Source organism: Mesocricetus auratus, unplaced genomic scaffold (assembly GCF_017639785.1).
Source record: "Mesocricetus auratus isolate SY011 unplaced genomic scaffold, BCM_Maur_2.0 Super-Scaffold_100004, whole genome shotgun sequence".
NCBI lineage: Eukaryota > Metazoa > Chordata > Mammalia > Rodentia > Cricetidae > Mesocricetus > Mesocricetus auratus.
Genome location: NW_024429189.1, coordinates 28518504 through 28543465, shown reverse-complemented (window position 1 = coordinate 28543465; position 24962 = coordinate 28518504). Strand labels below are relative to the sequence as shown.

The 24962-nt window shown below is 46.3% G+C and overlaps 1 protein-coding gene across 7 annotated transcripts in view; it reads right to left on the bottom strand.

Annotated features, from left to right (window-relative positions):
* The window catches only part of Tanc1 (tetratricopeptide repeat, ankyrin repeat and coiled-coil containing 1), a 189412-nt gene that overhangs the window by 157656 nt on the left and 6794 nt on the right, over positions 1-24962 (bottom strand). The window contains exon 1 of one of the 7 annotated variants that reach the window (XM_040745402.1): positions 8567-8713. The exons of 5 other annotated variants lie outside the window; for them this stretch is intronic. The gene's annotated coding sequence lies outside the window, so the exon portion shown is untranslated. Of the gene's footprint in view, positions 1-3396; positions 3561-8566; positions 8714-24962 lie in introns of those variants that run through there. One more of the 7 variants, XM_040745401.1, reaches the window with a different exon arrangement.

The following is a 24962-nucleotide window of genomic DNA, read 5'->3' as shown; positions in this document are numbered from 1 at the left end:
GCACTCTCTGCCACACCACCTTTTGGCATGACTCCCAAAATCAGGGAGCAGCGCAGCCACTGTTCTTGATGGATAAACAGGGTGTGGTGGAAAGGTAGGTGCAGGAAAGGAATCCACTGGGAAGTCACACAGGGAGGGTGACAGGGTGCACATCACAGGGACATCTGAAGAACAGGTTGTGGAGCAACCTCAACTTTGATCCTCCATCCCTCTGCAGAGACACCTGGGCGGGCCAGTCTTCGGTGGATGTCCTGCGGTCCCCGCCCATGCCTGTGTGAGCACCTGAGCCTAACTGGAATACTCCAAGCTGTACTCATCCAGCATCAGCCTCGGGACCTAGTCCCAATCAGACCACTCTCCTTAAGGGAAAAGGCAGATGGCACGCCTTCAGACCTGAGTTCCATCCCAGAATCCACTTGATAGGAGAAAAACAACGCCTGCAACACACACACACACACACACACACACACACACACACACACACACACACGCGCACGCACGCACGCACGCGCGCACAAAAAAATGAATATTTTGAAAAATGAGTAGATAAAAGGGACGTTCCTTTCTCTTTCTTCCCTTTTTCTCATGCAGCTCAGGCTTGCCCTACTATGTGGACAATGATGACTGTGAAAGTTTTGTTGATTCTTTTTTTTTTTTTAAGTAGGGTCTTACTGTGTAGCCCTGGCTGCCCTGAAACTCACTATGTAGACTATGTTGGCCTTGGACTCGGTGATCCCCCTGCCTCTGTCTCCTGAGTGCTGGCATTAAAGGCGTTTGCCATCATGTCTGTTTATTATTTCAGTGAGCCTAGGGCTTTGCACATGCTAGGCAAGCAAGCGTTCTACAAACTGAGTTACATCTCCAGCCATGAAGTAGGTATTTAGACAGGAAAATCACGGCACAGGTTTAATTTGTTCCCCTGAAATTCCTAAAACCACACACCTAGAATATTCTCCTTGAAATCCAGTGTGGGCAGAGTTTCCAGCTCCAACAGATGACCTCAAAAAGCCAAGCTGTGAGTGGCGTTTGAAGGCTGGTGGAAGGAAGGCTGTAAACATTCCCTTATTTGTCTCCTGGGAGGCAGAAGGCAGTTTGTAATTAAACCTGACAAAGCTTTCTTGGGGAACTAGGGACAGGAAACTGACAGAAGAAAAGAGACAGTCGATCTAACTTTATTAAAAATTCAGAAGCCAGACACAGTAGTGTGTGCCTGTAGTGCCCGATACTCTTACTCTGGAAGCTGGGGGTGGGGGTGTCACTTGAGTCCAGGAGTCTAAGGCTAGCCTAAACAAAAATGGGGGACAGTTCTTCAAAACTGGGCCTAACTCAGTCCAGGGCTCACCTAGCACACACAGAGCCCTGGGTTTGATCCCCAGCACCACCAAAGCAGGTACAGTGACACATACCTAGAATCCCAGCATTCCAATAGACAGAAGCATCAGGAGTTCAAGGTCATCCTGGGATAGAAGAGGCCTAGTCTATAAACAGTCTGAGACATCGACATCACTTGTGTGTAAGCTGTAGACCAACACATTATAGTAATCAATGTATATTAAATATTCTCAGTAGAAAAGCACTGTACTAGATAAATACAAAAAAATCCAAAGAACTCTGAAATAAGCATAAATCAATTAAATTGGAAAATGTTGAATCAAGGATACACTTACATTTCTATATTGTTAACCAGGTGTTTTAATAGCAAGACACTGTTTTTTTTTAAACAAATTATTATTTGGTTTGTTTTCCTAAGCCATTCTGTTCATGATCTGTCTGCATCAATGTGTCACCCGGCCCCCTCTCACCTCACCTCACCCCAGGCTCCCCTTGCCTGCAACAGAGAGTGACTGTGTCACGTCCCTCAGGAATTCTGGAGAGTTCCTCTGCAGAGGCTAACCAAAGAAGACTGGCAAGAAAGAACCAGAAAATGCAAGCCTGTCGGTACACTTACCCTGTGGGACAAGCAACCCCCACACCCTGAAAACAGCCCTGGGCTCACTGAGAACCCGGAAGCAGCGGCGATGGAGAGGAGGAGAGAGCAGCACTGGGAAACAGCCTTGGGACTCCGCTACTTCCCTGCTCAGCTCGGTACAAGCTGGCCTGGCCATTATTACTGCAAGCCCCTGGCCGCCAGTCTCCAGCAAGGCACTGAAGTGTCCAGTTCACCTCCACGAACTCACGTTCTCTTCAGAAAGGTCTACAGCCCAGCCCGCCGTGAAATGTTTTCAGGGTTTAAGGTAACCTTGGGCACCTGAGACCCTCTGGCCTCTCCTTCCCACATTTCTTACCTCAATCACAAATGCCAGCTTTCTCTGAGACTCCCCGTTTCTGAGTGTAAGCTCAGCACCTTAGCGCTTCTGCTCTTCCTCACTCTGAACAGCCTTTCTCCCACTAGGTGTATTAGTCATCCAGAATGCCTGCCCCCCCCAAATGCTTCCTCTGCACCAAAGTCAGCACCTACCCACCCCAGTCTGCCCTGGGTTAGCATCGGTGCCATTTGCTGGACTGTTGGTTTCTGGAGGGCTAGTTCCTGCCACCACCCTCCTGCTCTGGTAAAAAGGATAGTCAGACACAGAGACAGACTCAACGCAGGCAGGCTTCCTCGCTGGATTCTAGAGGGCTCCCATGACTGACTCAGCCTACTTCCTGGTTGTTACTTACACCTGTCCATTAAAACTGTTATTCCCTAGGGTGCTTTCCATACTCACAAACACTGCCAACCAGGCTCTGGCCCAAGTGGGTACCCTCACGGCCATGACGCCAATAAGGACAGGATCGTGTGTAGTAGTCACAACTGGGCCAACAAAATCGCCCTGGCAGGGCACAGGGTACTAATAGGTCTGTGCATGCAGAGGCTGAGTGGAGGCCTTTCCTCCCCTTTAAATTGGTTTAATGAGGAGCTAGAAGCCATGCCCCACCTCCATACCCACCAGGACTTCAAAGATGAGAACAGAGCACAGGAGCTGTTCTCTGGGACGAAACCGGGCACCGAGCTGGGGAAGGTCCAGCCTCCTCCGCCCACCTTGGAATCAGCTGGGCCCTCACTGGTGCGAACACAAGGGAGGGAACAGAACCCTCCGGGGTACAGGTGGTCGGTCCCTCCGCCACCAAATATTTAATGCTGCCTCAACAAGGCATGCCTCCACTCATGCTCTTGTTAAGCAAATGTCAGGGTTTCTGGGCACCCCAGCTGCTCTACAGCAGGCCAGGGTCTCCTCCACTGCAGGACAGCACTGCCTGGTGAACAACAGCCTGTACGTCCAGGCAGCCTAGCGTGTGCTCCCCCCCATTACCTGTCCCTTTCAGGGGATCAGACAGACCTGAGAGTCTTTTCCCAGCCACAGCAAGCCCTTCCCCGCCAGTCCTTCCGCAGAGCACATCTCCACAGAAAAGGCCCACCTCTCTCATGTGCGCTGTCCACGACTGGCCGGCAAGTATCAGAGGACACTCCCATGGGTTCACACCAGGTCCTCTGACACAGAGGCCCCGGCCTGAGGTCCTCAGACCTGTGCACCCTACCAATCAGACCCGCAGAGGTTTTACTCGAAGCACACTTTTTCTCCGGCCTCCGCCCCACTATGAGCAACCCCGCCTGTACCACTGCTTCCGGCAAGGCCAGGGAAAACATCCTTTCCCTTCCGAATTTGAGACTACAACAGAGGCAGAGGTAGCAATTACAGAGGCCAGAGGGGAAGGAGCTTCCTTGGAGCTCCTACAGCCTGTTTCTGTGGTGATGCGATCACAGAGGGCAGATTCTGTATCTGGTCCTACATGGGTCTTAAGGATCTCCGCTGTAATTACGGTAAGGAAAAGGAGTGGCCAGGGAGACCAGAGGAACTCTGAGTGGTACTTGAGAAGTTACTTATTACTACAGACTGTCTGCTGTGCTTGAACAAAAACTATGCCTCAAAACTAACTTTAGATTAGGAAAAAAAACAGGAACATTTTACTAATCTGCTTCAAGTCCCCTCCATTCAAAAATGTTTTCAGTACACAGAACAATATTCATACCCAATAGCGATTTTAAAAATAAGCACTACATCATATAATATTCCTATATAAAATACAAAGTTTGATAAAAATGCATCAATGTTAATGGGATTTTCACAAAACTTGAAGCTCAAGTCTATAGAGCAGTGTTCTCAACCCGTGAGTCATAACCCTCTTAGGAGTTTGCATATGAGATATTTATAGCCTGATTTATAACAATAGCAAAATTACAGTTATACAGTAACAATGAAAATAACTGTATTAAAGGGCTGCCGTGTTAGGAAGGTTGAGAACCACTGCTATGGAGTCTGAGGACTCCAGCTACCTTTCACTAACATTTAATTTTCAGATCTAATTTCAAACTGACTTCCATTTTTTGCTTGTTTTGTTTTTGCTTTGGTTTTTCAAGCGAGTGTCCCTATATATCCCTGGCTGGCCTGAGATGCACCATGTAGACCATCATACTAGCCTCAAACAGTGACCCTCCTGCCTCAGATTTCAAACTAACTTCTTACAACTAAAGGCTGGCCTGGGGGTACATGCTTAGAAGCCAGCACTCAGGAGGCTGAGGAACAGAAAAATCGCATGTTCAAGGCCTGCCTGGACTTCCCACAAACTGGGAAACATGTCAAGACCCTATCTCCAAATAAAACATAAAAAGTGGGCTGGTGAGATGACTCTGTGGTTAAAGGGGCTTGCTGCCCAATCTGCAAACCTGAGCTTGAACCCTGGAAGCCACACATGGAAAGATTAGGCTCCACTAAGTTTTCTCAGACCTCCATGCACATACTGTGGCATACCCCCAACCCTCTACACAATAGTAGATATATCTGCTTATTCTTTAAGTATAAAATGGGCTGGGGATACAGTTCAATGGTAGATTGCCTGCTTATCATGCATGAGGAAGGCTGCAGGTTCAAGCTCCCTTATACAAGACTTAACACTCTTGAGAAGAATTACTAGGGCTTATATGTTGCTCACTACTCTTTCAAAACTGAAGAGACTTCAAAGTTGCTTATCCAATAGAAGTAGCCATCCAAAAAAAAAAACCCCACTTTTCTTTTTCTCTCAAGTATTATCCTATCCTAACCTCAGACCATACAACAAAAGGTACTGTATATGTCCATGAACCAAAGCATGTCATCACTGGGCCCATGAGATAGTCCTAGGGCTGTTGGGGGCTCTATACCTCTGAATAACACTGACTAGAAGTCAGAGGCGCAGGGAGGTTCAACAACAGGACAGAGGCCAGAGTTCATGAAGAGGGTCAGGTCACACTCAACTGCAACCAAGGAAACAGTACCCCAGACCTCCTGAAACAGATCAAGCAAGCCCTGGTTTCTGTTGTGACATGAGTGATGCCGCTTAATAGAAATCAGGCTCGGCTAACAGCAGGACAGGGAGGAGACCTTTTGTGGGAATTCCTCTGGCATTTGGAGCTTACGTGACAAAAGGACTTTTTTTTTAAATGGGGCTTATTGTTTTGCCCATACTGGTCTCAAACTCCTGGGCACAGATTCTCCTGCCTCAGCCTGCATTTACCCAGGACTACAGGCAGGTGTCACCACCAAGTCCAGGGGCAGAGGTCATTATTTTCCATTTCAAATCTTGGATAACTTCCTTTTCCTTGAGACAGGCATCCTGCTAGCCCTACAGGGAGGTGGCTTCCATCCCTAACACCTATTCGGATTTCCTAGGGAGGTTTCAGGAGTCGGATGTTCAGAAAAATTAAAAGAGTTACAGATTTAACACTGATGTACTTTGTCAGCTTGACCTACGGATCCTCATAGGTAGGCAGGAGTGCCAACCACTACTCTCAACCAATTGCCAGGATGTTTCCTTTGTCCTCTTGAGGGTGGGGCAGAGGGCTTGCGGACTCTCACCTTTTGTGAGAGAGCAAACAGACCCGGGAAAGGAGTGGAGAAGGACAGAGTGGGTGGGTAACTTCAGGGGGAGCTCATTGGGGTAGGTGTACGGTGGCCTGAGGGGAAGACTAGAATAGAGACGGAGGGGGCCACTGCTGAGTCCTGAATAAACTCTAAATTTGGTTGCTCTGGCAGGCAAGAGATATGGGCCAGTGGTAAGAGTTCCGAGCTGTCTGCAGAGAACTCTCCCACCCTGAGCTCTTTAAGAGGTGAGAAGTGACTGTATTGATGGCTTCCTGAGGGAAAGGACAGGAGGGGATGGCCACACCGCTCACTCTGCTCTCACAAGTAGATTCCTGTAGCTGCCCACCCTCCACCTGTCTCTGCCCTGCTTGGATGCCCCTTTCCCGATGTCTGTTTCTCCCAGAGGAAACCTCTGCCTTACCCATCTTTTATTGGTGTTTCTCACTTGTACCCAGAGTGACCTGGCCATTTTCAGACACCACCACAGCCGATTCTCGTAGCTAGAATCCAAGTGTCTGCACTGCAGTCACAAACACTTATCATTCCTCCTCTGAGAGCTGTGGAATCTCTCCCGCCCCTCATACCTACACCTTACCAGGGATGGTTCCATGAACTCCCTCTCCTCCTCCTAGGACTTCTGGTACCCACACCGGGTCTCCAACGTAGAATGCATGGCCCGTCAAACTCAAATGTCACTTGGGTCCCTGCCCTCTTGATTCCAAATTCCTGACTCACATCACACAACAGGCACCCTGGATGCAATGCTACTATTTCTAACTACACGTTTGAGGTCTGCTAATTCCCACGTCATCACACAGAAAGACCCATGGAATTTCCAGAATACTGGGTCAGAAAAGGCCTTTGCCTCGGGTCTGAATTGCTCTCTATCCACTCTTCTCATCATTCGATAAAATATCTGCTTTTTTTCCACAATAAAACTGAACTGGGCATGGATGGGAAGATGTTGGTGAAACCACACTAGGGAAGCCCGACAGCTGAAAAGCCCTCTTACCCAGAAGACACCAGGAGCCTACCTAGCACACAGGAGTTTTCAGAGTTGCCAGTCGAGGGGTTCCCAACCTCCAGCCCACACCTCTTTCCAGATCCAGCCTTCTAGCTAATTCACCTCCTTTGGGATGCAACTCTCACAAGAAGAAATGCTTGGTTTCCCAAGCCACTGGCAGTTAAGACGGACTGCCAGATCAAGGTACAAGGACAGCTCGGAGAAGCTAAGACTTAGAGAAGCAAATTTACAGTTCAGCAGTTCAATTCCCCAAACTACCCAGGGGCACCAAGACAAAGCATTACAAAATGCACAATGAGGTCCTTGCAAAGACGACACTGGACATCCAAAAGGAACATGCGGCCAAACTCTGTCCTTTAAGACCCACGTAGTCTAAAAAAACTCAAAATGGGGTCTGCAGCCATCTGCAGGGTTCTGTCACCTAGCACCTCCAGGGTCACCTAAGGCCCTGACAGCTCTTCCCAAAGTCAGGCTGCACCACTCAGCACTGCCATTTGGATGTGGAATTCCCTCTGGCTGCACCCACACCCATCACTCCCTTGCCTACCTCATTTACGGCAGTCCTGAGTAAAGCTCCTCGCAGGGTTACAGACTTTGCTGAGCACAGGGCTACGGTTTGGGGTGGAAGCCATGCCCTTCCTCCTTCTGGATTACACTACAGCCTGTGGCTCTGTCATCTCAATCTATCCTGGAATCTATCCTGAGGCTTTAGGATGCTGGGGAAGGCAGCCTTTAAATGAGTGTGCTTTAAGACAGTCTTCCATAGTCTGTAAAGATAATATTTCCCGTGCTTGGAGGTTAATAATAAAATGGGTTGACATACTAGGGTTCTGGGGTCAGTGAGCCAAGTGGCAACTACCTGTATGGAACCTGTATGGAATACAGAGAGCCACGCAATAAACTCAGCACTGTTGCATAAAGGCAAAGGTGGGTTTACCCTTGCTCTAAAAGAATAGCTTTGGCCAGCTGTTACCTATTCAGAGTGGACCTAGTGTGTGACACAACAGCATTCCAAAGCACCACGTTGTTTTAGACGAAATGAAGAAACTAATGCAATATGCTTAACCTGGTAGTTCTGTAAGATGAGGCCGTGTACTTGCAAACCAGGAGTTACAGTGCACACTATACAGTCCTGGGTCTTGGAAATTGAGGAGAAGGTGGATCATAAACTCTGGGTCAGCCTGGGCTACTAAGATCCTATCTCAAAATGAGAAATTAAATCCACATCTACTTCTACATTTGAAAAAATAATTCTCAGTATTGTTTCAAACCTATTAAATATGATCGTTAAACTCTAAACCCTAGCATTTACAAGACAAGCCAGAAGGACCGTCCAGGACACTGAGAACTCCTCAGCTGAGGGCCAGGCAGCAGGGACTTCCAGGCTTGGTCTGTTGTTTTCAGTGTCTGCAGCCCTTCCTTTCCACAGCCACGCCTCTTAGCCCTTGATCCCACCCATCCCTTCCTGGCTCAATCCAGTGGGAAATTCTACACTAGAGATTTAAATAGCCCCTGGCCAGTCACTAGCCGCTCAGCAAGCCCTGACTCTTGTGTTAGCTTCTTTCCTGCAATGCACAGGCCTAACCCACCCTTTACCTCAGTTCTGATAAGGAGCCCGGGACTCTAACCAGATAACCTGTTAAGCCCCCAGGGGCTGAGGCATTACCTTGCTCTTAGCTTTTGTCTAGGTAGGACACTGGTAGTCACTCTGAATCCACATGGCCAGAGTAGGTCAGGGGACACAGAGTGTCAACCCACTCCCACAGACACGGTGCTCAGGACCCTATCCAGGCCATTCATCCTGAAGACCCTGCCCTTCTCTTCTGGAACAAGGACTTCCTCTCAGCTGCAGACAGGCCTGCTGTCCCCACCCCTGGGCAGGGCATTCCAGGCCCAATGCTTGGCACTGATTAGGAAATGACTCATCACAAAGTGCCGTGGGGGCCTCTGGCTATGGTACAAGTAAGTCATAAGATCTGGATCTAGCTATCCAAAGGGAAAAGGACGGACGGACAGACGGACGGACAGGCAGACAGACGAAATAAAATCCCAGCAATAAAATGGAAGAAAAACACTTCCTTGTGCTGAGAATCCCATGCTGGCCTTGGGTGTGCTGAAGCCGCTGCACCGGAGCCCACTAGCTCTAAGATAAGAGCCGAAAACTCAAGAGACAAAACTACACACAGCTCTGTGGGCTGTGGACACTATAGCGGGCTTCCCATAGACAGTCTCAAAGCAAACAGTTACTGGCCATGGGTGGCTGAGGCAGCAGAATTCCTACAAGTTTCAGACCAGTCTTGGCTAAGGATTGGCAACCTCTATCAAAAACAAAACCAAATAAGAAACAGAAAAGCAAATGTTACTTAAATTGCAATATCAAATTTATACAAAATACGCATAGCGGCTAACACCTATAACTGCAGTACTGGGGAGGCTGAGACAGGAGGATTGCCCTGAATTCGAGGCTAAGCTTGAGTTAGAGTGTGACCTATGCCCCATGTGTATGCCTCCCCCCCCCCCAAGAGAAAAAAGAAACTAAGTAGGCCATTCTTTGCTAGGCAATGATTTTGCCATCCAAATCCCTATGGGCAAAGCTAACTATATGTATAAGCTTACCAATATTCCAGAAATTCTGACTTTCAAAGCTGGCCTGCTGCTCTGTCTTACCCTTGAGAACTAATGAAAAAGTAGTCACGGCTACATCCTGGACAGAGCTTATTTTGTAATCTCCATTTCCAATGCAGTCCAAGGGTTTTCTGCTTTCTACCTGGACCTTTCCTCAATTGGTTTTATAACTTTGATCTTGTTAAAAATCCAGAAAGCCCATCCTTGCAAGTTTTTCCGCTCCTGGGAAGAAAGTACACAGTCATTTGAAAACCAAAAGCAATGTCAACACTTCCTCAATGACACAGCTGCTGTTGGAGACCAGAGAAAAGAAGGGTTTTCTTCACTGTCAGATTCTCTCCCAAATGACTCCCAAGGTTAGTGGTCAAAAATAATAAGCCCTGAGTTCAGCAAGACAGACAACCAACCTATGATAAGGCACAGTGGGTACACACAAACTACCAGCAAAGAGGCTGATAATGACTCTAGGCAGAAGAAAACCCCTCTACCACCATGGTAAACTATGAGTAAGGACACAATGAAGCCACTTCAAACCTAGGGAGGGAGGATTCAACACTTCTTTTTCTGAGAATCAATCCAGATGAACAGAAATCAGAACTCTGATTACTGGTTTGTCCCTAGCTACTTTTCTTATACAACCCAGGTCCACCTGCCTAGGGCTGGCACCCCCCACAGTGGACTGGGCGCTCCCATGTCAATCATTCTGCCCACGGGATGATCTGATGAAGGCAATTCCCCGGTTGAGGCTCCCTCTTCCTAGGTGACTCTAGTTTGTGTCAAATTGACAAAAACTGACTAGCACAGCTATCTATGTACATCTAAATGAGGGCCCTAAACTGGCCCAAGCCAAGAAGGCAGGCAAGGGGACAGCTTTCAAAGGCTGGAGCTGTCGCTTGGTGGAGACCAACTCCATATATGCTTCCAAATCATCAGCTGCTAAACACTGAACGCAAAATCACTGAGGCGAATCCCTGGAACTGGTTGGAACTGAGTGGCAGGGAGAGGCCTGGGGCAGGCAAGCACACACTCCAAGTACTGCATGATAAATAAGGAATATGGCGGCTATGGAATCACCTTCCTCAGGAACCATTGTGATGGTAAATGATGTGTGGAACACCAGATAAACTACAAAACACTTGTAGAGGGAATAAAAACACAGACAAATGTGCCAGTAAAATAAATATTCCTGAAAATTTCAGGTTTACAGAATAAATGAACCCTTTAGATGATGCGCTTTAGTTTGGATCTGAAATGTCCCAGTGGTCTGTGAGTAAAAGATTGTTCCTCAAAATGGCGAAGATGGTGCTGTCAGAAGGGAGTAGAACCCTTTCCAAGAAAGGCCATGCTGGGGGAAGGAGCTCTTTAGGTTTTTTGTTTGTTTTGTTTTTGTTTGTTTGGTTTTTTTAGGGCATTGGGTGCATGCCCATGAGGAGGACTGTGGGAGCCCAGCCTCTTTTTCAGCTTCCTACAGGAGGCGAGCATTTCTGCTCCACCTCACACGTCTGCTGTGATGGGTTAACTCATCACAAGCCTACGGCTGATCTTGTCCTGGAACCTCCAAAACTATGAGGTAAATAAGCCATTTGTGCTTTTAGGTTCATTATCCCAGGTATTTCACGATAGTGATGGAAATCTGGACTGGGTAACAGATGAACACCAGGGACTCATTCTCACTTCACTGCGTGCGGACAGGAAGCTTTATCGATCGGAATCGAATACTATTTATAAATAAAGTCACAAATGTATAGGGTTTGTTCTAAACTGCTGGTAGATACAAGGGAGAAAGATAACAGGTCAAAGATGACAACATTGCAGTTACGAAGGATGAGTAAGTCTGGAGATCTAAGCAGCATGAGGACGACTGCTTATAATACAATAAACACTGATAATTTTCAAAGGACCACCTCTTACGTATTCTTACCACAGATCACAGCCTGAGAAAAGCATTGCTAGGCAACTTCATCACTGTGTAAACACCAGAGAGGACCTAGAGAAACGTGGTCATACTATTCAACAATGAGATGTTAAATGCGAGGTACGGGAAGCTGCTGCATGCATAACACAGCACTGTGCATTACAGGAAACTTTTTATAAGTAGAACATTACCTTTTTAATATTAAAAAGTTTTCTATAAAAACAATATGCTGTACACACCAGAGTCCCCATGAACTTTTATTTTTCTACACCGGCATCACCACAAACATGAGTTGTGTTGTTCTCCGTATCAGTCACTATGCATCGCTAAGCAAAAGGACTATTTTTCAGTACCATTATAGTCTTACAGGACCACTGTGGTATTCACAATCAGTTATAAACCAAATACAGTTACATAGAAAGTGACTGCAGATCAAACTTCATGCTGCTCGTGTTAGACAGACAAAGAAAAATAAATTACTCGAAACATCGACACACAAACTGTGTATAAGCTCGGCAAAATGTTGATGCCTGCAGCTGGCCAGTGAGTGTTGACACGGACTTGGTTACATGCCTCATGACTTACAGATTTGTGATAATTCCTGTGATGACTTTTTAAACCTCTGGGTGCTCCCCACCCCCCTTTGGTCTAAGTTTGCTACCCAAATCCTAGCCACCTCACTAAACCACACAGATCCTTGTAGTATCCCCGGAATATACTCGTTCTTTCTGAAAGCTCCAGTTCACTCCCTGAGAGCCAATGCTCCTCTACAAAGCCTGTTTGCTCCAACGATGAGGCTTGCTTCAATTTCCCACGTGTTCTCACTAAATCCCTTTCCCCTCACTCTGAATCTCCTGTGACATTATCTTGCATTTGCATGTAAGCCAACTGTGACAAGAGAGGGAGCTTCATTCGTTTCTTTACCGCATGCCAAGGATGTGGTATATAGTATGTCGACTGATAAATATTTGAAACACAAACAAGGCCTAGCTAGTCTGGAGTTGTTACAAATCATAAGTGTCATCCTGCCTTTAGGACATACAGGATCATCCTGAGGTGGGCCTTTGATTTTTTGCATATACACAGCCACTGACTTCTGATGACACGACTCGGGAATTTTCCCACTTCCCGGTGGTGTGAAATTGATACAAATTCGGTAGAAACCAGACTTGGAGTTAAATCTGGACTTTTTCCCAGGCTCACAGCATGTGTCCTCTCCATGCTGGGCAGTGTAGCTCCCAGTCACAAGGCCCTGAGGTCAGCAAGCACTCTGCAGCACACTGTGCTGCCAGCGTTTGGGGGTATTGTGTTTCGAATTTCTGCATCCCATTGTGTCTACCCAACACTCACCTGTATGTGCACAAGAGACACTCTACACGTCACTGCAAAATGGGCTTGTGCTAGATGCTGCTGCCTCCCAACACAGGGTTCTGAGTGTGTTAAAGGCAGGGGGAGGCAGCGTAGGGAGCAGCAGTGCCAGTGCCGGTTCTGAGTGTGTTAAAGGCAGGGGGAGGCAGCGTAAGGGAGCAGCAATGCCAGTGCGGGTTCTGAGTGTGTTAAAGGCAGGGGGAGGCAGCGTAGGGAGCAGCAATGCCAGTGCGGGTTCTGAGTGTGTTAAAGGCAGGAGGAGGCAGCGTAAGGGAGCAGCAATGCCAGTGCGGGTTCTGAGTGTGTTAAAGGCAGGAGGAGGCAGCGTAAGGGAGCAGCAATGCCAGTGCGGGTTCTGAGTGTGTTAAAGGCAGGGGGAGGCAGCGTAAGGGAGCAGCAATGCCAGTGCGGGTTCTGAGTGTGTTAAAGGCAGGGGGAGGCAGCGTAGGGAGCAGCAGTGCCAGTGCGGGTTCTGAGTGTGTTAAAGGCAGGAGGAGGCAGCGTAAGGGAGCAGCAATGCCAGTGCGGGTTCTGAGTGTGTTAAAGGCAGGGGGAGGCAGCGTAAGGGAGCAGCAATGCCAGTGCGGGTTCTGAGTGTGTTAAAGGCAGGGGGAGGCAGCGTAGGGAGCAGCAATGCCAGTGCGGGTTCTGAGTGTGTTAAAGGCAGGAGGAGGCAGCGTAAGGGAGCAGCAATGCCAGTGCGGGTTCTGAGTGTGTTAAAGGCAGGAGGAGGCAGCGTAGGGAGCAGCAGTGCCAGTGTGGGTTCTGAGTGTGTTAAAGGCAGGGGGAGGCAGCGTAGGGAGCAGCAATGCCAGTGCGGGTTCTGAGTGTGTTAAAGGCAGGGGGAGGCAGCGTAGGGAGCAGCAATGCCAGTGCGGGTTCTGAGTGTGTTAAAGGCAGGAGGAGGCAGCGTAAGGGAGCAGCAATGCCAGTGCGGGTTCTGAGTGTGTTAAGGCAGGGGGAGGCAGCGTAAGGGAGCAGCAATGCCAGTGCGGGTTCTGAGTGTGTTAAAGGCAGGGGGAGGCAGCGTAGGGAGCAGCAATGCCAGTGCGGGTTCTGAGTGTGTTAAAGGCAGGAGGAGGCAGCGTAGGGAGCAGTAATGCCAGTGCGGGTTCTGAGTGTGTTAAAGGCAGGGGGAGGCAGCGTAGGGAGCAGCAGTGCCAGTGCAGCGATCTCTTGGGAGGTTATAGCAGGCTAATGAAGATCCTGTCACAAAAACAATCACACAGCACAGCAGACGAGACCAAGCTGTTTGGTAGGGCAAGTGTGCTCAGTTATGATTCCATAAAAAGCTGATGGGGTACTGGAAATTTTCTCTTCATATCGGTCTGGAAAGTCAAGAAATCTTAAGTTCAGCCATCCCTTCTACTTTAAATTCAGTTGCATTCTGTTAAGCTTACGTTAATTAAAATTTACTATCTTAAACCCGTCAGGGTGGCTCACTGGTTAGAGGCACGTGCCATGCAAACCTGGGAAACCCATGATTAAAAAAAAGAAAACGGAAGAACCCATTCCTACAAAGTTGTCATCTGACCTCCATATGCACATACACACACACACATTATGCACATGCATACACACAATCAATAATTAATAATAATTTTTAATTTAAAATTATCTTGTTTTAAATGCCTGTATCATATTTCTATGATTTTACAAGTATCCACAAAAGGTAGGTTGCTGTCATCAAGAAAATAACTTGTTTTTACATTTATTTATTGAGAGAGGGGGAGAGGGAGACAGACAGACAGACAGAAAGACACAGGGGGAGCAGGGGAGACAGAGAGAGAGCGAGAGCCAGAAAGAGAGAGAGACAGAGCGAGAGCCAGAAAGGCAGAGACACACACACACACACACACACACACACACACACACACACACACACACACACAGAGAGAGAGAGAGAGAGAGAGAGAGAGAGAGAAACAGAGAGAGAGAGAGAGAGAAACAGAGAGAGAGAGAGAAACAGAGAGAGAGAGAGAAACAGAGAGAGAGAGAGAGAGAGAGAGAGAGAGAGAGAGAGAGAGAGAGAGAGAGAGAGAGAGAGAGAGTCCATGTTACACCATGTATGGAGGCCAAAGGACAACACACAGGGCTCAGATGTCTCCTGACATGTGGATCCCAGGGATTCATCTGGCTTGGTAGCAAGAACTTCTTCTACCCACTAAGCTACACTTCCCATCCAAACTCCACCTACTTTTTGTTTTCTGAGACAGGATCTCATAGGTCAGGCTTCCCAGAAAAAGTGTGGATGATTTCCTGTTGAGTGGAAAGGATCAAGTCTTGCCTCCACCCTCCCTAATGCCGAGCTTTGAACCCCACTCACATCTACCAAAATGTAGGCCAAAAGCCCAGTTTCAGATGAATGTAGTGATTACCGTGGTGCCATCTTGCTTGTACAAATAAAGCATGTCTGCCCATCAGAGGATAGAGCTTGCTACTACCTAAACATAGGGATCTATCTGGAGGTCTGTACAGACAGACAGGAAGTAAGATGGCTGGGTAGAGACAGGAAGTGAGATGGCTAGGTAGAAAAAGGATATAATCAGGAAGAAACAGGCACTCGGTCACTTTTCCGCTGGGAAGCTAATGAGGTTAAAGGTGGCTGTGGCTTGCTCCTCCTTCTCTCTGATCTCTCAGCACTTTCCTCTATTATCTGACTCTGGGCTTTTATTATTTAGACCAGTTAGAACTCCATTTGCAGATTACTAATCCGTTCCTGTGGAAATTGCTTGTTTTACGTTAGAAATTATCTTTATATTCTCATTTTAAATATTTCCTGCAAGATGATCAGATTGTTACAGCTAATGAGGTGAGTATGGGCTTGGACCTCTCTTAACCACGGTAAACCCCAAATTCCAAGCACAGTGCCGGGGGACCACGTATAATCAAATCCTCATTAGTACTCCACCTGACCTCAGCCAAAGACAGAGCAGAAATTCACACTGGCACTAGCAGGGTACTGTGGTTTTAATGTCTTAGGTTCATGTGGTGCTACAGGGGGAACACACCACATGATGGTACAAGCGTCCCCTCTAGCCCACAGTTTCATTTATCCTTTGTCAACTATGGCCCAGAAGGATTACATGGAAGACCCTAATTAATAAGCTTTTATTTAAAAAAAAGCACCAACTTTTTGAGACAGGTCCTCTTATAGCCCAGGCTGGTCTCAAGTTCATTATGTAAGGAAGGATGACCTTGAACTTCTGATCCTCCTGCCTCCTCTACCTTCCAGGTGCTGGGATTACCGGTCTGACCCACCATGGCCAGTTGAAACAGGATTGGAGATGGCAAGCATTCTATCTACTGAGCTACATCGCCACATCGCCACATTCAGTACTGAGTGGACCAATGAAACCATTGACTGCCCTTCCAGAAAGTAAATCATCTCTATCCAGCACATCCAGGGTACACATATGACCAGCCTGGTAGATGTCTACATAACCAGAGCAGCTGCTACGTTAACTAGCATATCATTTACTTGTTCTGTATTATCATTTCCTGTTAATCCCTTCTGTGCTAAGTGTGTCAATTAAACTTTGTTACTGCAGGTTTGTACGTGCAGGGGGAAGGGCAGTACACACTGGGCTCGGCATTCTCCAGTGCTTCAGACATTCACTGCAAGTCTCAGAGTGTAGGGGAGGGGTACACATGAATATAAGCTTCTCTTGAAAATGTGGGAGCCCCCAAGATAAGGGAGGCTACTACATTAAGAGGTGAGGAAGTGGGGGAGCCATGAGGGCTCTGGCTTAGGGCCTTCATAAAGAGTTGAAGGGGTACCCTAAGCCCCCTTGCCTTTTCACTTCCTAACATCTGAAAACACAGCAACAAGCTGTCGTCTTATTGGACTGTAGGCACTGGAGAGTGGATTAACGAAGCTTCAGAACTATAAGCAGCATTACTCAGCCTTCATTATTTTGTATAGCAACACTAAGAGACTAAGATTATACCCATTATAAACTATCTAGACATGACCAGTGGCTCAGAAGCTGTTGAGTGATAACACCTTGTTACACCTAAACAAAGCCTATCTGGCTATATACACAACAGATGTATGTGTTTTCAAGGGGTTCTGACTGCCAGGCATCTGAATGACCTTCAACTGGTCCTTTATAAATCAGATGGCCCTGAACAGTTTCATGTGCAAAATCACTACACTGAATCACACATGCTCAAATCCTTCCCATTCTAGAATTCAACATATATTCACAAAGTCTTAACTGATTGACTCTACAATGAAAGAATGTGGCTAGCATGCAGTAGCCACGCCATGAAAGCCAGCAGCTGGCAGTAAAATAAGGACAGTAGGTTTGGATGTGTTACACACTGCATACATTTCAGTTCCTTTGCTGAGGCTTTTTCTAAAGGAGGGGATGAAAAACACTTTAAAGTCTTATTTTAATCAGCACTGTTAAATCAAAGGAGCCCAAAATGAAACAATAAATTATGAAGCCCTACATGAAAGGATATGAGCCTCTCAAAACCGAATGACTTTGTTTTGTTTTAAATTAGACTTTCAGTGAACTCTTGGCAGCACTTGGGAAGAAATCAAGATTGCTCTAGAGTCATCATTCAGTGCATTTACTGAAAATTGCTGTATCTAAGTTGCCACTGAGGGAGCAAAGAGCAGTAGGCCTCTCTCTCCCTCGAGCAGAAGACAGCAACTGTCCCAGGAGGTGCAAACTGTCCTGGGTTCTGGATAAGGAAAAAAGGTTATCTGAAGCCACCAGAGCAGAAGCTTCAAACTAGTAGGTCCCCGAGACGCCGTCTGGGGCACGCTATGTTTTGTCTTTGGCTGAATGAGGCAGTCTGTGCTTAGCAATTAGGAGTGGGAAAGGGTTTCCAGGGGCTGACGGAAATGTGCAAGGGCCAGCAGCACCATGCCTGCACCTCCTCTCGGCAACATCAAGGGTATTTTATTTGCGCAGCTCCCTTAGCCCCTGTACCAGGGCCCGGGATCAGAAGCCTCCAGGGCTGGCTTGCCTAGCTTCCCATGGCCTTGTCTGCTATGCCCAAGCACAGCCAGGCTTTGGAGCTAGAAGCCCACCTTTCACATACAAGCCAGGTCATTGTTTTAAGGGCATGGTTCATCTTCAGTTTCCTGCATGCAAAACTGGGATATCCGTGACTGTTTCTGCCTCCTTGGGCTGGTGTGAGGGTTAATGTGTTATTACCTGCAAAGTGCTTGGAGCCCAATCTGACACACAGTAACTGCTCCATCAATATTAGAGGATACCACCCTCCTGGCCCCTGGAGGCATGAGGAGTTTCAAATTTCTGTCTCAGAACTTTAATATTCCACAGCGATCTGTCAAATTATTTTACGATTTAAAAAGAAACTGCCTAAGGTGAAAGCCCACGGACAAAAGCATGGCTCCCCTGGATGAGGCACCTACACTCAGCAAATCCACACAGTGGGAGAGTGGACAGAGGTTACAGACAGGGGGCAGGGCAATGCAATGAGAGCTACTGATTAATGGATACAGAATCTGTCTTTGAGCTCATGAGAAAATTCTAGAGATGGATGATGGTGCTTATAAAAACACAGATTCATTTAATCCTATCAGCTGACAAACTTAGAAAGGATTAAAAATGAACTCAATGTCTTACATATTTTACCATAATTCCTTTGTTTTGTTGTTGCTGTTTTTCTGATAGGTTATAGACATGCCTCACCACACCATGCCCATACTTTGTTTTGGTTTTTCATTTGCTGTTTTTTGTTTGTTTTTCGAAACAAGGTTCCACTGTGAAGCTCTGGCTGTCTTGGAACTCACCTGGAACTCAGAGATCCGCCTGCCTCTGCCTCCAGAGTGCTGGGATTAAAGGAGCGTGTTGCTGCTGCCACCACCCAGTTTGGTCACTCACATTCTCATATTCTCTCTCTCTCTCTCTCTCTCTCTCTCTCTCTCTCTCTCTCTCTCTCTCTCTCTCTCTCCCTCCCTCCCTCCCTCCCTCCCTCCCTCCCTCCCTCCCTCCCTCCCTCCCTCCCTCCCTCCCTCCCTCCCTCTCTCTCTCTCTCTCTCTCTCTCTCGTAGGGTCTAGCCTGGGAGTCGCTATGTAGACTGGGTTGGCCATCTTTCTGTCTCTGCCTCTTTAGTGACAGGGTTAAAGATGTGTGCCACCATATGTCATAATTTTTTTACAAAAGTAATTACTCTAGCCTACATAATTTGATCTGCAACAATTAGTTGAAATCAAGGTATTACCATTTCTAAGACACTCGACTCCACTATAAATTTATGGTCTCAAAAATCATGTGTCATATAACCCATAATATGTTTGTGGAGGGGAGAGCATTAAGTTCTTTAACAGCTGTGTTCACAACAAAAGCCTTTCCTTTGGATCTGGGGTTGTATGAGAAGGAATTTGTAGCAAGCATAATATGAGGTCAGACCAACTTTTAGTGATTGCCAACTGTTAGGACTGCCTGCACCTTCACTATCGGCTGTTAGGGACTTCCCTATTTTCTCAACAAATACACAAATGGAGGGTTTCCAGCCAGGTACACATAACTGGCCGCTCTGAACTGCAGGATACTGAGCAAACCAGACAGGGACTTTTGGTCCAGGCCTGTTCTATGATAATATTCAAAAGGCACATAGACACTAAGAGGCAGCTATAAACAAATATAAGGACAGTCCCAAATCACCTAAATTGGTGTTCTCAGATTACAAGATATCTTAGTTAGGTTTCTATTGCTGCGATGAAACACCAAAAAGCAAGTTGGGGAGAAAAGGGTTTATTCGGTTTCACTCTTCAGCATTGCTGTTCAACACTGAAGGGAGTCAGGACAGGACCTCAAACAGGGAAGGATCCTGGAAGCTGATGCAGAGGCCATGAAAGATGCTGCTTACTGGCTTGCTCAGTCCACCTTCTTATAGAACCCAGGACCAGCAGCCCAGGGATGGTACCACTCATCATGGGCTGGGCCTCCCCCATTAATCGCTAACTGAGAAAATGTCTTACAGCTGGATCCCATGAAGGCATTTCCTCAACTGAGACTCCTTCCTCTCTGATGTTGACACACACAAACCCAGCTAGTACACACGAGTATATTACCATGCCCAGATTGCCAAGGTCTTTACATTTCTACATTCCACCATTTTCAAAGGTGTCTGTCTTTAAAAAAAAAAAAGTACACACAAACCTGTTATAGCCTGTATACATGGTATATTCCCACAAATTTCCTGGATCTACCACAAAGCTTGTTTTCTCCTCCTTTCTTTCTTTCTTCCTTCCGTCCTTTCTATCTTTCTTATGAACAGGACCTCACTATGTAATCTTGGCTGGCCTGAAACTAGCTATGTTAAGTAGGTTGGTCTTGAACTCAGAGATCATATGCCTCTACCTCCCAAATTAACATATGTGGCCACCAGACCAGGCTCAAAACCTTCATTTCTTTTTATTGTTTTGGGAGTTTTTTGTTTTTTTGTTTTGCTGTCCTATAGTCTGTAGACCAGGCTGGCCCAGAACTCAGAGATCCGATTGCTTCTGCCTCCCCAGTGCTGGCATTAAAGGGGTGCGCCGCCATGCCTGGGTGTGAAACATTTATTTCTTAACATTGACAAAAAGGGTCATTGCCCGTGATTTTATAATCTTGAATGGGGCTGACTCCAAGGAAAAACTTCTCTACCTACAGAAATGTCTTAAATTAGTGTCTTTGGGGCATTAATGATTCCTTGTTTGCTTGTTTGTTGCTATTTGTTTTTCAAGACAGAGTTTCTCTGTGTAGCCCTAGCTGTCCTGGAACTACCTCTGTAATCACTGCTAGCTTCAAACTCACAGAAATCTGCCTGCCTCTGCCTCCTGAGTGCTGGTATTAAAAGCATGCTCAACCACTGTGCGACTATAAACAATTCTTTGAAATACTAGTGAAATTCAAATGATATGGCACATTGTTCATCTCCTAAATACAGAACAGTGAATGCCTGTCTGTCTTGGAGACAGCACCTTGCACCTTCATCCCATGGCTGCCTGGTTTGAAGGCACTGAGATCCCAGGTAGATGCATATCCTATAGAAAAAAATCTTCAGACAGTGATCATTTTCCCAAGAAGGCACAAAACATGAATAAATAAATCCAATTTATTATTTATTTGCAAAAAGACTAAAAGGAAATGATCACAGATAAAGTTCTCCATTTATTCTCTCTAAAACCAATATGTGCAAAGAAGTACTTTTATACTCTACAGAACAAACGGAGAAAAGACCAATGTTTAAAATTGATTAAAAAAAAAAAACGGTCTCAAGCAAAACTACTTCCATCTAAGACTTGACATCCATCTACAAATCAGCATGGAAAAAATAAAGAATGGGAACATACAAATATAGACATATGGAAAACCTGGCCTTCTTGCCCAAGCTGCAAATATTACCACGTGTTTACTGAACAATGAGGAGAAACACTGAACAGATAGGAGGGCAAGACCAGAGTCCTGCCACTGGGGTCGACAGGTCCTTCCCACTATGAATGCCGAAGTTCTACAGCACGGCCCCTTAGAACAGGACCTTATTTACAGAGAGAATTGATACAGAGGTGGTCAAGGAAGTCAATAGAGGGGGCCTAACCCGATGTTATCTTCATGAAAGTGGAAACTTGGTACAGACACAGGGAGGAAGCAAGGCGACACCTAGAAACCAGAGGGGCTTGGAATGGATCCTTTTCCTGCAGGACTCATAGGGAAACAGCCCTGCCCACACCTTGATCTTGAAACTCCGCTTCCCACAACTAAAACAGTGACTTTCTGTTGTGAAGGCACACAATTTGTGGCACTTATCTGTAGCTGCATGCTTGCAGGCCCTGGGTTTTAGCTCCAGCTGGCAAAAGTCACTGTGTATGACTGCATAAATACAGAGTCTATGCAGTCCAGTTCTTGGGTGCCTCCGCATCACAGGAAGGTTAAGACAGTGTCCACAAGGCATCCCAGATCCATAAACATCAGGGTGATTGTTAGCACAGTTTCAGTCTTGGTGGGGCTACAGGAGAAATCTAGCCACTCTGCTCTTTCTTGCAAAGATCTTCCCGGCTCAGTAGCATGGGCAACAAACAGCGCTTTGTGATTTACCGTACTACTATAAACCATGACAGTAGGAAATACTTTAACAACAACAAAAACTCAGCCAATTCTTAAGACGGGATTCTCCCTAGCATCAAAGCAAGTTTGTGAAGTTTAGACACATTACGATGGGTTATCCTGTCCCCTCTCAGGAGACCATTTTACTGCAGGAAGATGATGTAATGCCCTGATTTGTCCACCAAACAATATACTGTGCCTTAAATATGTCAGCCTGTTCCATCATCTCCCTAAATACATAATTGATTTTCAACATTTTATGCTCCAGTTACCACCCCAAAGCAGACTGGGACAAGTTCACATTTCAACTGCTTCTTTCTTTAAAGTACAAAAGGGGTGATCAGAACACGTAATAAATTGTTTCCAGTTTTTCTTGGAGGAGTGATTTGCTTGTGACCTTCTCCGGTTTCTCTGTTACTCACTTACATATCCCTCATGCATGAGTCATGGCTACAACATGCATGCAACCTGGCTACAGAGGCGCCAACAACAACAGAAGAATTGCCTTTGTATTTAAACTCTGACAGAGGAGCCACTGACATTCCTCAAACAGAATTAGGACCAATGTCAAATAAAAAGTTTAAACTTGCCTTCAAAAAAAAAAAAACTAGAGCTATATATTTGGGTCATTTTATTTTTAACCACAGTCTCCTAAATGACCTGAATATCCTAACATCTATTCTAAATGACAAGTTTTGTAATTCTTATGAATAATTTAGTTGGGCAAACTTGCTTTACTTGCTGTTGAATAAAAATGCTGCTTCAGAAATTGGCAAACCAGTTGTCCACAATATATTTTAGTCTGAATATTTTCCATTCGTACTAGGGAGGTAAAAAAAATGAAGGAAGAAGGTACTTCAAAACTGGGTCTCTGACATGGTGGAGACGTCAACAATCATCACACCAGGAAACATCAAGGTATTCTAATGTCCTTAAAGCGTGTGTTTGCACGCGGCACAGAGAGACACTACTAACAGCACAACCACGTACGATGACTTTCCCCCAGTGCTTGAGATCAAATCCAGGGCCTCACACATGCTAGACAAGCATGACACCACAGCTGCATCCTCAGTGCCGGGACTTTGCAGAAATACTGAGTAAGATACACCAGAATAGTTAACCTGACTTATACTAAATAGAAAGCATAGCAGAATCAGCCTTGACAGTAGCTATAGGGTGACAGTTTCATGCTGTCGTTCTAAAACCTTCACTTTTACAAAACCTTGTGTCTCTGGTACAAGATAACGTTTACCCCAGAATGATGTTGGCTTTGAGAACCGGAAGAGGATTTGTTACTGGGAACTGGAGTCAGCCTGGTTCCTGTTTCTTTCATAGAGTGCCCCACTAGCTCATCATCAGGGTCTCTTTCTGGGACCCCCACTTCTCGAAGCCACGGTAACTTACTAATTCATGAAGTGTGGGAACGACACTGAGAGGTGAGAGGAAGCCTATCCCTCCCTGGCTGCCAAGCTCTCTCCCTGTAAAGCACACACTGAAATCCTGGTACAGCTTGTGGTTGAGTGACAATGGCCTCCACTGTTACGCAATACTGTTGGTCCAACATGGGCGGTGGGCAGCCAGGCAAGTCTGCCTATGGTGGAATTCACCTGATTGGCCCTCCAAAGGTTGTGTTGCAAGCCTAGTTCCCAAGTCCTTATGCTAATGCCATTTGAAGGGGGGCAGGTGGGGGCTTCCGGAAACTAAGTTAAGATCAGATGAGGTCATCAGGGTGGAGATTTTATGACATTTGAGAGATCTCTGTAAAATTCTTTGCTATGTTTTTTAAAAGAAGTTTTAAAATGTTATTCGGATTTACACGTGTGTATGCACATGAACCTGCTTATCTATACACGCGCCATATGTGTGCACCGCCTGCAGAGGCCAGAAGAGAGCATCAGAACTCCTGGAAGTGACATTACAAGTAGTTAAGAGAGGCCTGATGGGGATACTGGGAACCAAACTCAGGTCCTCTGCAAGAGCAGCAAGTACTCTCAACCACATGCCCCACCCCCAGACCAGCCTTGCTGTGTTCTCCCTCTGCAAAGGGTAAAGTCGGCTCCTGAATGACTAGCCTCCAGGAACCAAGAGCCAAATGAACTTATGTGTATGTTATCCAGTCTCGAGTATTTTGTCACAGTAACAGAAACCAACCAAGGCAACATAATTGAAATAAATGAAGGCACATTCCTTAACCTGCATTTCTGGACATTTAAAAAAATTTTTAAAGTACAAGGTGAATTCAGTATGCCTTCTCCCTGCTTTAATCTCAGAAATGGCTCATAACTTCGAGGGGGGAAACTAGATGATATTGATCCTACATCACCACACCCGCCCCTGAAATGAGGATAAGGTAGTATTCAAGATCTTGAAACCTTTAGAAATTTGGCTTTGGTCTGAGAGTGTATGTATCTCAGCAGTTGGATGCTTGCACAGCATAAAGAGGACTCAGGTTTCACCCCCAACACTGCAAACATAAATAAAAATTGCTTTTATATTTATTTTACTTTTAAGCCATCTGTGAGAAAACAGGAAAAATTAAACAGAATAATTTAGTTCTGAAAACACTTAAAAAAAAAAAACAAACAACAAAAGTTCAGTCGAGAGATACTGTCAAGGAAATCGCTAGCACCCTCATTATGACCAAGTCTCAATGTGCCCCGCTCAGCCACTTACTAGTGAACTTGCCTGTGCTTGTAAAATGGGAACACGGTTTATCCCCACCCCACTGGTAACACAGAGAGCAGGGGACACACAGATTTGCAGAACCACCACCCATCAAGCAGCTGGGGACACACACAGAGTACACTCAGGAAGGCAGGCCAGCAGAGCCCATTCCTCTTCTGTCCCCGCCCATTCAGGATGGAGACGGCCATTCAGAACCAGCAGGGGTTCTGAGTGTCCCAGTGAGCCTTTCTTCCACTTGGGGGTGTAAGAACTGAGACGTGGTATGAACAAGAGGGCGGCCAGACATCACTCACAGATCTGTCTTTAAGCCCTTCGTCACTACAAGCACACAATTCTTAAGGTCGTCCTCTTCCCTGAAATAGGATTTGGCAGATTATAATCTGCAAATTGAAGA